The following is a 12,946-nucleotide window of genomic DNA, read 5'->3' as shown; positions in this document are numbered from 1 at the left end:
TGTCAAGAACGTTGACCACCACTGGGCTAAAGCATAACAGACATTGTGAAATAGCCCAATGCCACCAGAGGCATGCCCCCTTTTACATGACCATTACAGAGACCACTGGCATGATCAAAGGGGTCCCTAGTCTATTTTGTTTTAACCCCCTCCCATCCATGGCCATTCCTGAACGGCCGGACGGGAGCCTTATAGGAGCGGGAGAGCGTCTTAAGACGTCCTTGCCCTCCCCCCACTCGTGCACGGTGCCCAGCGCACACAGGAGTAGGGAAACTGTCAGAAATCTAAACAGCCAGCGACGGCTGTTTACATTCAAGTGATCGGGAGTCTAGAGACGCCCGATCGCTTGTATTAGTGTGCGAAACCCCCATCCCCCCGCCGACCCCGAGACCAGCTGTGCCCGGCCCAGTGACTCTGTCACAGGGGATAAAAAGGGAGATGAGTACACGATCTCTATTTGATCTCATTTCCGATCCCTGAATGCAGGAAGTGATGTATATTACATCACTTCCGCATTCAGTGTCACTCTCCTGCAACAGATGCCGCTGAGAAGCTGGTGAAGCAGATCTGTGCTTCATTAGCTTCTCTGGTGCTCCCAAGGTGACATTATGGGTCTTAGAGACCCCTGATATCTCCATAAAAGGACCTGTTATATGAATTGGTTATCACATAGGGGATTTCTTTGCCCCCCTATGTGACAGCAATAAAGTTAAGTGTAAAAAAAAAAAAGTTTAAAAAAAACTAAAGCATAAAAAATAATAAAGAAGCTAAAAAAAAATAGTTACAAATAATAAAAAAATTTAAAATACAAAAAAAAATGTTCAAGTCCCCGCCCCCCCACCACATACATACGCAAACATGCGTTGGATGCGCCAACGTGCGAAAACGACGATTCCGCCTACTGTGAAGCACACTTTACATATCTCTGCGAACGTCAGAGTGAGAGCAATAATTTTAGGGCCATTAATTACTGATAACACTAAACTGATGAGCGGTAGAAGCTTTTAAAGTGTCACCTATGGCCGATTTTGGGTGTGGTCGTTTTCTGCAATTTTAAGGCTTGACATGTTTGGTGTCTATTTATCCGACGTGACTCCGTCTTTTATATTTTACCAAAATATTGGGGTGATAATAAATGTTTCATATCATTTCATAGGAAAACAGTTTTTTAAAAAAAATTTAGGGTACTGTTTTTGTTATATAGTAAAAAATAAAACCCAGCAGTGGTGAATAAATATCACCTAAAGAAATCTCTATGTGTCCCCAAAAAATGGTATAAAATTGATTTCAGTACAGCGCTGCATGACGGAATAAATGTCAGTCAAAGTACCGCAGCGCTGAATACTGAAAAATGGCCGGGACAGGAAGGGGGTTTAACACCGCGGTCATCAAGTGGTTTTAAAGAAGACACATGGGCTTACCTTGGCTTGCAAGGTGGACCAAGTTCTCTAAGCGTCTTAAGGTGTCTCCAGATGATGGCCAACTGAGGGTCTTAATCCATAAAAGCAAGATGCAACAAAAAGAGCCAAGTACTCTTTTTGTACTTGGCACAGACCTGGAGGTGCTTTGTTCAGGTTCCAAACACAGAAGCACACTGAACATTAGAGGCAAGATCTGAGGGTTTTTACTTCCTTGTTAAAAGTGTAACACACCTTTGATGGAGCAGTGTAATTCTTATGTAGATAGGGCGGTAAACCATAAAATTCAAAGTGAAAACAATTATGATAGGCAACTTAGGAACTGGACTGTGGGAATCTCCCAGAATCTCCCAGAATCTCCCAGAATCTCCCAACCTAATCATTTTCGTCCTTCAGAGTGAAGGTGTCGGGGCTTCGGATCACCAACAGAAGATGACGCAGATGAAAGCCCAATCACTAAAACCGCATATAAACTTTAACATTTTAATGTCATTGTAAAAGTTGTAGTTAAACTTTTTAAATCTGCACCTGTCATTAAAATAATATCTGGATGTACTAATTGCGTTGTCTTCCAGTGGCGGTCAGTAGTAAGAATGCCCCCTTTCCAGTGGTGGTCAGAATGCAACCCTTGCAGATAGCTAAAAAAAATTGGTGTCATGACGCTGGCATTGGTCCTGGAACTATGTGGGCAGCATCAGATGGGAAATCAATCAGGCACAGCTCCAGAAACCCCTAGAAACCTCTAGAGCAGTGGTTCTCAACCTTTCTAGGGCCGGGGCCCCTTGGTAACATTTGCCAAGTTGTGGTGACCCCCAATGGAACGCTGGACTCCAGAATTAGTAAGGTGCTGGACTTGGGACTAAAAATAGAAATACCAAGCTACCCGATTGCCTGCTCTGTCTCCATGCAGCCTTCTCAGCCCCAGCACTGCTTAGACGCCCGCCTCCTGCAGAGCTCACATTGTATGGGAGGCAGGAAGACAGCAGCGGCTGTGAATAGAAAAGCCCTGCTGTACACACTCCCCGGCCACTAGATGTCGCTGCAGCGGCCAGGGAGTGTGTATAGCGGCACTTTTATATTCACAGCCTCTGCTGTCCTCCCGCTGACTGACACTGCTGCGCTAGGAGGAGGCTGAGGAGCCTCTCACCTAGCACAGCAGAAGTGGATGCTGCGACCCCCTTGACAGTGAGTTGCGACCCACTTTTGGGTCGCGGCCCACAGATTGAGAACCGCTGCTCTAGAGGAACCCTGGTTGAGTACGGCTGGTTTAGGAAATGAAAGGACTTTTTGATTGCGGGCTATTTCCATCCTTTAATGACTTGGGATTTGATACGGATACTGGACTTGGAGTAAAACAATTACAGAGAATACCCAATACCAACACCCCCTTCTTCCCTTTAGATAAGCAGCGGATTACACAGGTGTCAACTGTTAGTCAAACTTGTTTTTCCTGAAGTGGGAAGGTAAAATTGACTGCGTGGGTCTGTTCTGTGGCAAAAAACAAGCTGTGTTTTATGAGGACGGATCATGATGATTAATTAGATAACAATAAGATGAGTGTCTTTGAATGTAACGTTATTAATGTGAGTTTTATTCTCATGGTGCTGCGTGCCCTCGGGAAGTTTCTGAAGGTTCAGTTGGAGGACACCTGCATGTAACCTGCCTTTCACCTATTGTGTTCATCAATGCCTCGTCCCTGCGTTTTGCTGAGATCAGCACCTTCTTTAATTTTTACTGCTGTTTATATTTCAGTATAATAAACCCCGCCTGTTCTCTAAAGAAAACCAAAAAGCCTTATGGCAGTGGTGTGTTTCCCAGGATTAGTGATAGCGACAAATGATTTGAAGTGAACACACTTTATGGCCCAAGGCCTTGTTGACTTCTGACCATGACACCTATATGAGCTTGTTGGACATTAGGGACGGGCTCAATGTTCAAGTCAAGGAAGAGTTCATCTTGAACATCAGCAGTTTGTGTGTTGGGCGAACACACAAACTATCAGGGCGTTTGGCAGGCTGTTCGCCTCACAAGCGACCCACAAGGCACTGCGCACCGCACAGTGCCTTGTGAAGCCCTAATTGGCTAAAGCTTCGCACCTGACCACAGGTCAGGTGCAAGACTTTGCCCCATCAGGGCACAGTACTCTGTAAGAACCATGATTTGGCAAAGTAATAATGACTTCGTCAAATCATGGCTCCCCTGTCAGGTGACGTACAAATGTAAACAGTTGGGCGGAGCTAGCTGTCACCGCTAGCTCCACCCAATTGTTTATATTTTGCCGGCATCTATCAGAATGCCATTCTGCGGTGGGAGTTCTTTGCCAGCGGACAGGTCGGTGGGTGTCGTTTTTTTGAAATTTCTATTTATTTGTTATTGTTTCATCTTTTATTTAATCGAGTCGTCATTGTCGTGGACAGCGCTGGACGTCGTGATTGACCCTGGATTACTTCGATGGATCAATTTATTTATTTTTAAATAAAAGACTTGTCAAAAACATGTCTTTTGGTTTTTTTTCAAATTAAGGATTTTTTCAAATGGCCTCTTTTTTAAAACTTTGATTCAACCCTTTAGTGAATGGGTAGGGGTACAAGTACCCCTTACTCATTAACAAGGGGGAGCCGCATCTGGGTGCCCCTATATTAAAGGGGTACCTTGATGTTAATTAGCGCCCCTGCCCGCACCCCCACAACCAACTCCCCAGGGCTTGTAGGGAAGAGGCCCTGGAAAAGCACCCTACTAGTGCCGAGGGCATGTGGCCTGGTATAACTGGGAGGGGGTGCTCCCTCATCCGTCCCCCCCTTTCCTGCTCTACCAGGCCTGTGTTCGGATCATGGGTCTGGTAAGGAATTTTAAGGGGGACTCCGCGTCCCCCCCCCCCCCCAGTTTTGGGGCTGGGGTTCCTCCTTAAAATTCCTACCAGATCTTAGGGGTCTGGTATGACTTTTGGGGGGAACCCCACGCTTTTTCTTTCTTTTCTTTTTTTTTAAATGGGGTCCCTCCTAACATTCCTACCAGACCTATAGGGGCTTGTATTGTTTGGGAGGGGAAACTGCACATTTTTTTTTCTTTCTTTATAAATGTCATTTTTTTTCTTTAGAAATGTCCTTTTTGCTGCAGCAGGTTCTATGCATTGTACAGATTTGCCATCAATAAAGTTTAGTGGAAAAAAAAAGGAAAAAAAAATTTAAGCCCCCCCAAAATTTTTTTTGAAGTTACACATAAAAAAGAATAAAACTATCTGTCCCCAAAAAATTGTATAAAATTAATTTCAGTACAGCGTTGCATGATGGAATAAACTTCAGTCAAAGTACCGCAGCGCTGAATACTGAAAAATGGCCGGGACAGGAAGGGGGTCTAAACACCTGGTCTTGAAGTGGTTAAAAAGGGTATTTTTTAAAAGTTTTGTTTTGCATTGACACATCCCCATTGACACATGTCCCCCAGGGCAGTACCCGGATCCCCATACACCTTCTATGGCCAATAACTTGCATATAAGCCTCCAAAAAGGGGACAATTGATTTTCCATGTTTTTGCCCCATAGACTTACATTGAGTTCGAGTTCGAATTCAAACATTTTCCATCTTCTAAAGTTTGAATTCAAACCAAACAGGGGGGTGTTCGTCTCATCACCCTTGGACATCCTATTGCAGAACCACAGGCATTAATATGGAGTTGCCCCCCTACAAGATTTACCCCATGCCAACACTTCAACACCACTAACACCACTTCTCCATGTTAGTCCTTTGTATTAGATGCGGTGGTTCTTTAAATGTTTGGGTAATGTTACTGAGAATGAAAGTTGACCAGAATGAATGGCTCTGGTTGTTTCCACATCACACGTGTAGCTCAAATCGCTTTCATTTCTTTAGCTCTCACTGGTATCATGCCAATATTGTCCTTGAATGTACAGATATATAATTATCTCATTATGTGGGAGGGAGCATGTAGATTCTCCAACCTCTCTGCTATATACTGCGAACTGCTACATACTTGTGTGTGGTTTTTCTTACCTGCCAATAGATTGGTAATACTGTTTGGACAGTGTTGTGATCAGGGAACAGGGAAGTCTAGGATGCCCACTGCATTTAAATTGCATGGGGGACCAGGATATGGACAGTAAAGTGTTTATAAGACTCCTAAAAAGCAGCAAAAGCACTTCAAAGCAAGCCATTGGTAACCTCTGTAGCTATGGGCATTGTGGAGTAATCTATCTTTAAAGTTGCAACAAAGGCACAGAAATCACAGTTCCTTTCCTCGTATCTTCTATGGCAGCAGAAACTTGCCAGCCCTCTAATGTAAACAAACAGCAGGTGCTAGGAGCTGTCAGAAACTAGCACGGCAGTGCACCACACATAGAGTAGATGCATTGCCATGTGTTGTGGCAATGTACATTAACATGTGAGTTTTTGAGAATTTTCCAGAATGTATTTATGTTAATGGGCCCTCAATGTTTTCTTATTTTCCCATCTGTATAGTCCTTCTTGGTTAGTGACTCAGAACATACCGAAGCCAGTGAGCCAGCATAACAGCCAGGCAACTAGCATATTCAGAAGGAGGCTAGGAATGGTAACCTCTATGTCTTACATAGGACAGGTTCACTTTAAAGGGCCATTCTAGCCAAAAGGAACATTTTAGTTATAGGTGAAGCCTGGTGGTCTACGTAAGACCTTGGATGTTCCACAATAATTCCCAACTCTTCCTATTACTTTCTTCATCCTATTAAATAAATAAAGGACAACAGGGATGGTGGGGAGCCCCTCATAGTGGATACAGCAATTGTGCAGACCCGGAAATTCAACACAGGGATGCTGGGAACCCTCATAATGGGCACAGCAGGTGTACAGCCCCCGGGAACTCAGCACAGGGATGGTGGGGACCCCTCACAATGGGCACAGCAGGTGTGTAGGTGCAGAAGCTCAGCACGTGGATGGTAGGGACCCTAATAATAGGAACAGTAGGTTTACAGACCCAGGGAATCAGCAGAGAGATGGTGGGATTTCCTCATAATGAACACAACAGCACAAGGATGGTGGTAGCCCCTTATAAAAGGACACAGCAGGTGTGCAGACCTGGGAACTCAGCGCAGAGATGGTGGAAACCCCTGATAATGACTAAAACAGTTTTGTAGACCCAGGAACTCGGCACAGAAATCTCAGTCACAGACTCCTCAAGGGACAGAAGAAATTGTTAGGTGGTAACTCTCCATCATCCAGCTAACACTGAAATGAGGGGGACGCCCATACAGATAGATGCTATTAGAATCACTGATGTGATCTGATGTGAATGTACAGTTTGTAAAGTGCTGAGTAAATCATCAGCAATATATAAATACGTGAAATAAAAAGCGTCTTCTTCTTCTTATTTTCGGAGGATGAAAGAGGACCATTCTGCTTTCACTAAACAAGCATATCCTGACACAGCTCACATGACGGCCAGAACAGGCCGTCAGGAGCTCATTGGAAGCTCCCATGCCAACTTCACATTATGTGTGTTTTATACAGGAGGCAGCGTGCCTGAAATATAGCTGTACAAGATTAGGAGGACACAAACCCTCATTCATGGCCAGGGCCGCTCTTATCTAATGCGCTCTATCTGTGTCATCTGGTTGTGCTGAAAACTTTACAACCGACACCACTGATAACTTTCCTGCAGTAGCCTCTTGCTGTCATTGTTATCTCAGCTGAGAGAGCGAATGTCTGACAGAATTTCCTCTGCATCACCGACGACCTTTGTAAAACTGGCCATATGCCGAAAAACGTACGATTTTCGGCTGATTTTCTAGCGTGCTCCTTAGACAAAAGACGTGCAACCGTACAGTAGAAACGGTCGCACGTCTTTGTTCACACTGCACGATTCTCGTACGATCGCGGGATTTCACGTGATTCTCGTACGAGAATCGAGCAGTGTATGGGCACCTTAAGACTCCATTCAAAAACATTTATCAGAGCAGATCTCGCCATCATTGTGTTAATTCAATTAATTTCCTTTGATAGCCCCTAAAATTTCCTCCAGACCAGCTACTCGAATGGAACCCCAGACATATTAAACAGGTTTCTTTTCAGCGCCCTCACTTCTGTTCTCTGTAACTTAGGGGGTTATTCACAAAGCTGCTGAAGGCAGCCGAGTGAGTAACCCAGCCGAAGTGAAGTGAGCCGAACGCTGTTCAGCTATTCACTTCAGGCTTGTACAGCTCAAATCAGCCGTACATCAGCTGCCTTCGGCTGCATGCTTAGCTGGCCCAAAGTGCAGAAGGACTTCGACTCAACCGATCCAACAGTTGAAAAATATTTTTAAAAATGTAAATAAATATTACATTTAAAGAAATAAAGGTTTTAAAAAAAAAGAAAAAAAATCAATTGGGCGGAGCTAGCAGTGAAAGCTAGCTCCGCCCAACTGTTTCCTATTGGCCGACACCTGCTAGAGTCTTCTAGCAGGTCCTGGCCAATGAAAAACAACTGGACATCACGGCCGGCTCCACCCAGTTGTTATTGTTTAATGACAGTTCAGCATCCCCAGGTCATTTGGGGACGCTAATCTGTCATTATAACTGAGCGGAGCCAGCCATGAGATCACGGCTGGCTCCACCCAGCTGTAATTTGCGGTGCGAAAGGCCTACCTTTGGCAGGCCGTTCGCCACGATTCGACTGACACTTTGGCTCAGTCGAGCCGAAGCAAATGCCTTCGGCTGCTGTACGGGCTATTATTAATAGCCCGTACAGCAGCCCTTCGGTTCGACTGGAACATAGGGCTCCAGCGGCCGAAGAGAGCCGAAGGATCAGCCGAAGCTACAGCGGTATCCTTTGGCTCCTTTCTGAATAGCCCTCTTAGTGGGGAGCTGCTCTGAAGTCCGCCAAAAAAAAAAAAATGGGAACAATGTAATAGATAACTTCCTGTGCTCTAAGAATGTGCTGCACTGTTATCAGCTCAGTGGATTTCTGGCGGGATCAACTGACATTTTGTTGCACTTATCAAACAGATATAACAAAATGCTTTCAATGGAATATTAAACAGACCAAAAGGGAGCAAATAAGTGAAGTTCATTGTTATTGTTCTTATGCACTATTCATTCTTAGTGGCATCCCAATGCACTTTGCTAACAGGCATGCTTTGCAGCTCACCACAACATACGGCAACACATTACTGTGCCTCGTAAGCTACAACAATTAGTACATGGCCCCTTTTTTGGTGCCTTGTGCTGCATCAGCAGCCCATTCATTGCCTTAAAGAAGCGCACACTAGCTTGCAGCATAATGTGCTTTAACACATGTGTTCTAATGCAGCACAATGGTACAATAGGCTCTAGAGCTGAAATGGAATTAGTGCAGTTATGTATTTATTCAGCACTGTACAGTCTTTTCAGGATAATCCGCTTCCTATGTATCAAAAAATGTTTTAATGCTTAAATATCTTTAAATCTAGTTATAATTTGGTATTATAAAGTAATATTGAAAGGGGGGGCATATTTTCATACTATATCCACAACCTCTGTTTCCTACTTTGCAGTGCTAAACAGTGGTTGTATTTTACTGCTCCTTCTCACCTTGCGCATCAATGAGTTGGCAGACACATTGAAAACAATACACTCCCTGTGTGGCTGATATCTTATGTCAAGAGTTGCTAAGCTTGGAGGCAGAGTGATTGCAGATTGTTTGCACTCTCTAAAATACAACTTTGACTGCAATAGTCCCCTTTCCGGTGCTGTCTTCCCTAGACTCACCCACTCCGAAGTCCTCTCCCAGGTTGAAAGACGCCCACCATCATTCAACCCTCTTCCTGTTGGTGCAGGATGTTATAGGACTGCCCCCTGAGGGGATGTCACCATGCATGCACTGACACATAATGATTGGGAGAACACCGCTCTCTGCATCATATGTAAAGGCAAACCTCTTTTCTTTAGTTTTTTTGGATAGGGTGTGGGGAAGGGCTTGACCCTCTGTCAAGTTTTTACCACTTCCCGTGTCCCCGCTAGAGTTACTAACCCCCTGTTTGTTCTGGTAGCCATTGTCACTGAGACAGAAAGTGATGGGAATTCCTGCTGGTCCTGATGGCCATTGTCACTAAGACAGAAAGTGATGGAAATTCCAAAGGTAGGGAACTTTACCCCCCACTCGTCCTGATGGCCATTGTCACTGAGACAGAAAGTGATGGGAATTCCAAAGTTAGGGAGATTTACCCCCAGTTGTCCTGATGGCCATTGTCACTGAGACAGAAAGCCATTGGAAATCTAATGTTTTAGAGTTGATACTCATCAAGAGGTACGGGGGTACCTGTTAAAAGAGGGAATTTCCCATCATTTTGGAAAGATTTTCCTAACTTTCTATTCCAATATGTCTATTGGACAGGAAGTAAAGGGGAATATCCCTAATTGGACACAGCCAGCAATATAAAAACCCAAAACAGCAGAGGTTTTAAGAATTCCCTATTTCTTTGGGCTATACACTTTAAGGACCAACCAGCACTGGAGAAGAGACAAAGAGAAGCCAGCGTGTCACTTGACTGGCCTGAAAGCATTAAAAAAGTAAGTATAACAAAAAGCCCAAATTACAGCAGAGAGGTCCTATAAAGAGGTGGGGTGATTGGGGTTGGGGGGTGAGGAAGCCTGGTTTTGGTGGTTGAACAAACACAGGTGCCTGAAAGAACTACACACTACAGGGGACTGATCTGATTGTAAATGTGCCCAAGACACGAGAGGACAGTTGGATGCTATTGGGACAACTGACATCTTAAAGGATGCCAGTGGACAAACGCGTCTTCACCCCCTCTCAGGACATGTACAGAGATGTGCCCCGGTGTTGGCAGTTACCCTCAGGACAGCGATTAGGTGCTGAAAGTTACACTGTTCTGGAGATATTACCACTTTCCTAACCAAAAGTCAAGTCCCTTCAACCACAATAAGCGTCCCTGGCATGTCCAGAGGTGTCCATGGCAAGGACACTTATTGAAAAACCCAACCTTAGGATTCAAGTGGAGACTATCTCTGGACAGGAGTGCAACTTATGTGTCACATGATAGTGAATGGGTTAACACAGAGAAAAAAACATCTAACTCTTCCAGAACCCCTTATGGGCCCATCTTCCCCACTATATCAAGCTGGTGAATAGCGACAGAAGAGGGAAAGTTCCCATTGCCTTACTGCAAAGGAAAAGAACATTTTCTTGGAAACTAAAATATACATTTTTCAGAGTTGCTTGGCAGTTATTGACCTGAGGGACCATCTATGAATTGTACTTTTAGGTTCCCCATAGACCTTTAATATGTCCAACCACATCACACATTCAGTTTTTATCTTATGCAGAGACTACCAATTGCTGGAAAGACTGGAGCACTTTTTGGTGCCAGAGCTGTAAGACTGGGAAATGATGGGTATAGTAGTGTTATGGCTGGTTTTATACCTTAATACGCTTGATGGCACAGATTAGAACTTTGCAGTGTGGAGGAACAAGGGAAAGCATAATCTAAGATCCATCAAATATTGATTAAAGAAGCAAAAGATTCAATAACTGATCGTTCTTTTAGAGGAGCATCAGTATATCTGCGGTAGCTACACCCAATACACATTTACCCAACTTCAGATGTTCTCTTTCCAACCACATCTTTTCCAAATGATCATAATTATTTAGCACCCTGAAAAATAATTGTATAGCCGTTCACTTTTAAAAAAAATTCTGGACTAGTTTGTAAGTCTCTCATTAGCACCTGATTCAGAAGCCCAAAAGCGACATCTCTTGTTTGATCAGAATTTTTGATTGCCCAAAAGCTAACCACCAGACAGTACTGTCCGGATTGGTGGCCACGTTCTCCCACCGTCCAAAAAGACACATGTGACCGTGCTTTACGATGCTGAAAAGCTTCTACTAGGCAGTGCAAATTCACACAAGCATTTTGCAATGGCCATTTAATTATTTTATGGCAGCAAAATAGACATTACAAAAATATTTTTGAAGGCGGGAGGGGGGAGTTGTCACTTAGTTAGCTAGAATAAGTATACTTAGTAATTTTTGTAAACTTGTCAAAATTGAATAAACACAACCTTTCTAAATAAATACATAAATAATAATGTAATTTAAAATAATAATAATATAAAATAAACTTTAAGTTTGATTTACACTTTTTTTTTACATTTTAATGTTTTTTAGTTGATTGTCTGTTGCAGTTTTTTTTTGCTAAAAAGATCACATTATTTTTCATAGACAAGCAATACAGCGAGTACATTGATTTGTCTATCTATCTATCCATCTATCTATCTATCTATCTATCTATCTATCTATCTATCTATCTATCTATCTATCTATCTATCTATCTATCTATCTATCTATCTATATATCTATCTATTTTTTCTGCATGTCAAGAGAGTAACATTTTTGCTTGCCTCCTTATTGCTAACTCTAAATCCATGGCTTTCCTTTGGAATAACTTTCAAACATGCTGAAAGCAACATGACACTTCTTGCATTCTAGAATTGGATTACATCTTCCCATATCACAGCGAAACAACAGAAATATTTACCCATGTAATGTGCTCTTCCTACACTACACGCCTTTCCTATAAATATGTGCAGCAGCAACCTATGCACCTAAAACACCAACAAATGTCAATCTGACAGATCAATACAAAGTAATAGAACATTGTTACTGGTAAGGACAGAGCATTGGACCATCCTCATGTATCACTTCATACAGAACATCTGCAGGTTTCAGTCTTAATGAGATGTAAAGCTCAGAATGTTTTCTATTTCCTGCATGATAGAAAAGAAATAGCGTCCCCCTTGTTACCTTATCTAAAGTAGAAGTTGGCTGGGTCCCTTGCTTCGCTATGAAATAATTTTTGACGTTTCTTGGAGTCACTCATCACTGTGGCTGCTGGTCCGAAGTGGGAAGCCGTGACTGGAAAGTTTGCAAACTGAACAGGAACTAAGACATTTTAAGGGAAATATCCTGATATCCTTATATGGGACTCTGCCTGCTTTAATTTATGTTAACTGCAGGATGTGAGCTAGGTCTTAGTGCTAGCAGTGTTATTAGAAGGATGGGGATGGGGGTGTTATGCAAATGAGCAATACCTTTCATTTTAAGCGGTTGCTTCCTCCCCCAACAAAAATTACAACAATGTACCATCACCTAAAATTGGTGGGAAAAAAATTCCAGCACAAGGGGCGCAGGGGGTTCTTCACAGTAAGATCAGTTAGGGTCTGGAACTCACTGCCACAGGCGGTGATTTCAGCAAAGAATGTGGAATTGTTCAAGAAACTTTTGGACGATTTCTTAAGGGACCGCAATATACAGGGGTACAGGTACTCCTAGAATGAGATCCTAATAGGTTGGACTTGATGGACTAATGTCTTTATTCAACCTCAAATATTATGTAACTATGTACCAACACAGTGGAATTTACCTGAGGCGCCCAGGAGAAGGGGGGAAGCAACGTCCGTCCAAATTGTTAGAAAGGCAGGAGGCGGCAGCCAGACGTGTTGTTAGCCGGACAGGGGGGGGGAGGGGCCAGCCGATTGTTAGTCGGGGGGGGGTATTAGT

General features: G+C 43.4%; 1 protein-coding gene across 2 annotated transcripts in view; it reads right to left on the bottom strand.

The window, feature by feature from the left end:
• LRRC32 (leucine rich repeat containing 32) overlaps nt 1-12,297 on the bottom strand; it is a 45,003-nt gene extending 32,706 nt beyond the window's left edge. For both annotated transcript variants that reach the window (XM_018569940.1, XM_018569941.1), the window contains exon 1: nt 12,191-12,297. The gene's annotated coding sequence lies outside the window, so the exon portion shown is untranslated. The remainder of the gene's footprint in view (nt 1-12,190) is intronic.
• Nucleotides 12,298-12,946: the final 649 nt, after the last annotated feature.

The sequence above is a fragment of the Nanorana parkeri genome, unplaced genomic scaffold (genome assembly GCF_000935625.1).
Source record: "Nanorana parkeri isolate BGI_ZX_2015 unplaced genomic scaffold, ASM93562v1 scaffold1428, whole genome shotgun sequence".
Classification (NCBI taxonomy): Eukaryota; Metazoa; Chordata; class Amphibia; order Anura; family Dicroglossidae; genus Nanorana; species Nanorana parkeri.
The sequence above is the reverse complement of the archived record's forward strand: the minus strand, read 5'-3'. Positions and strand labels throughout refer to the sequence as shown.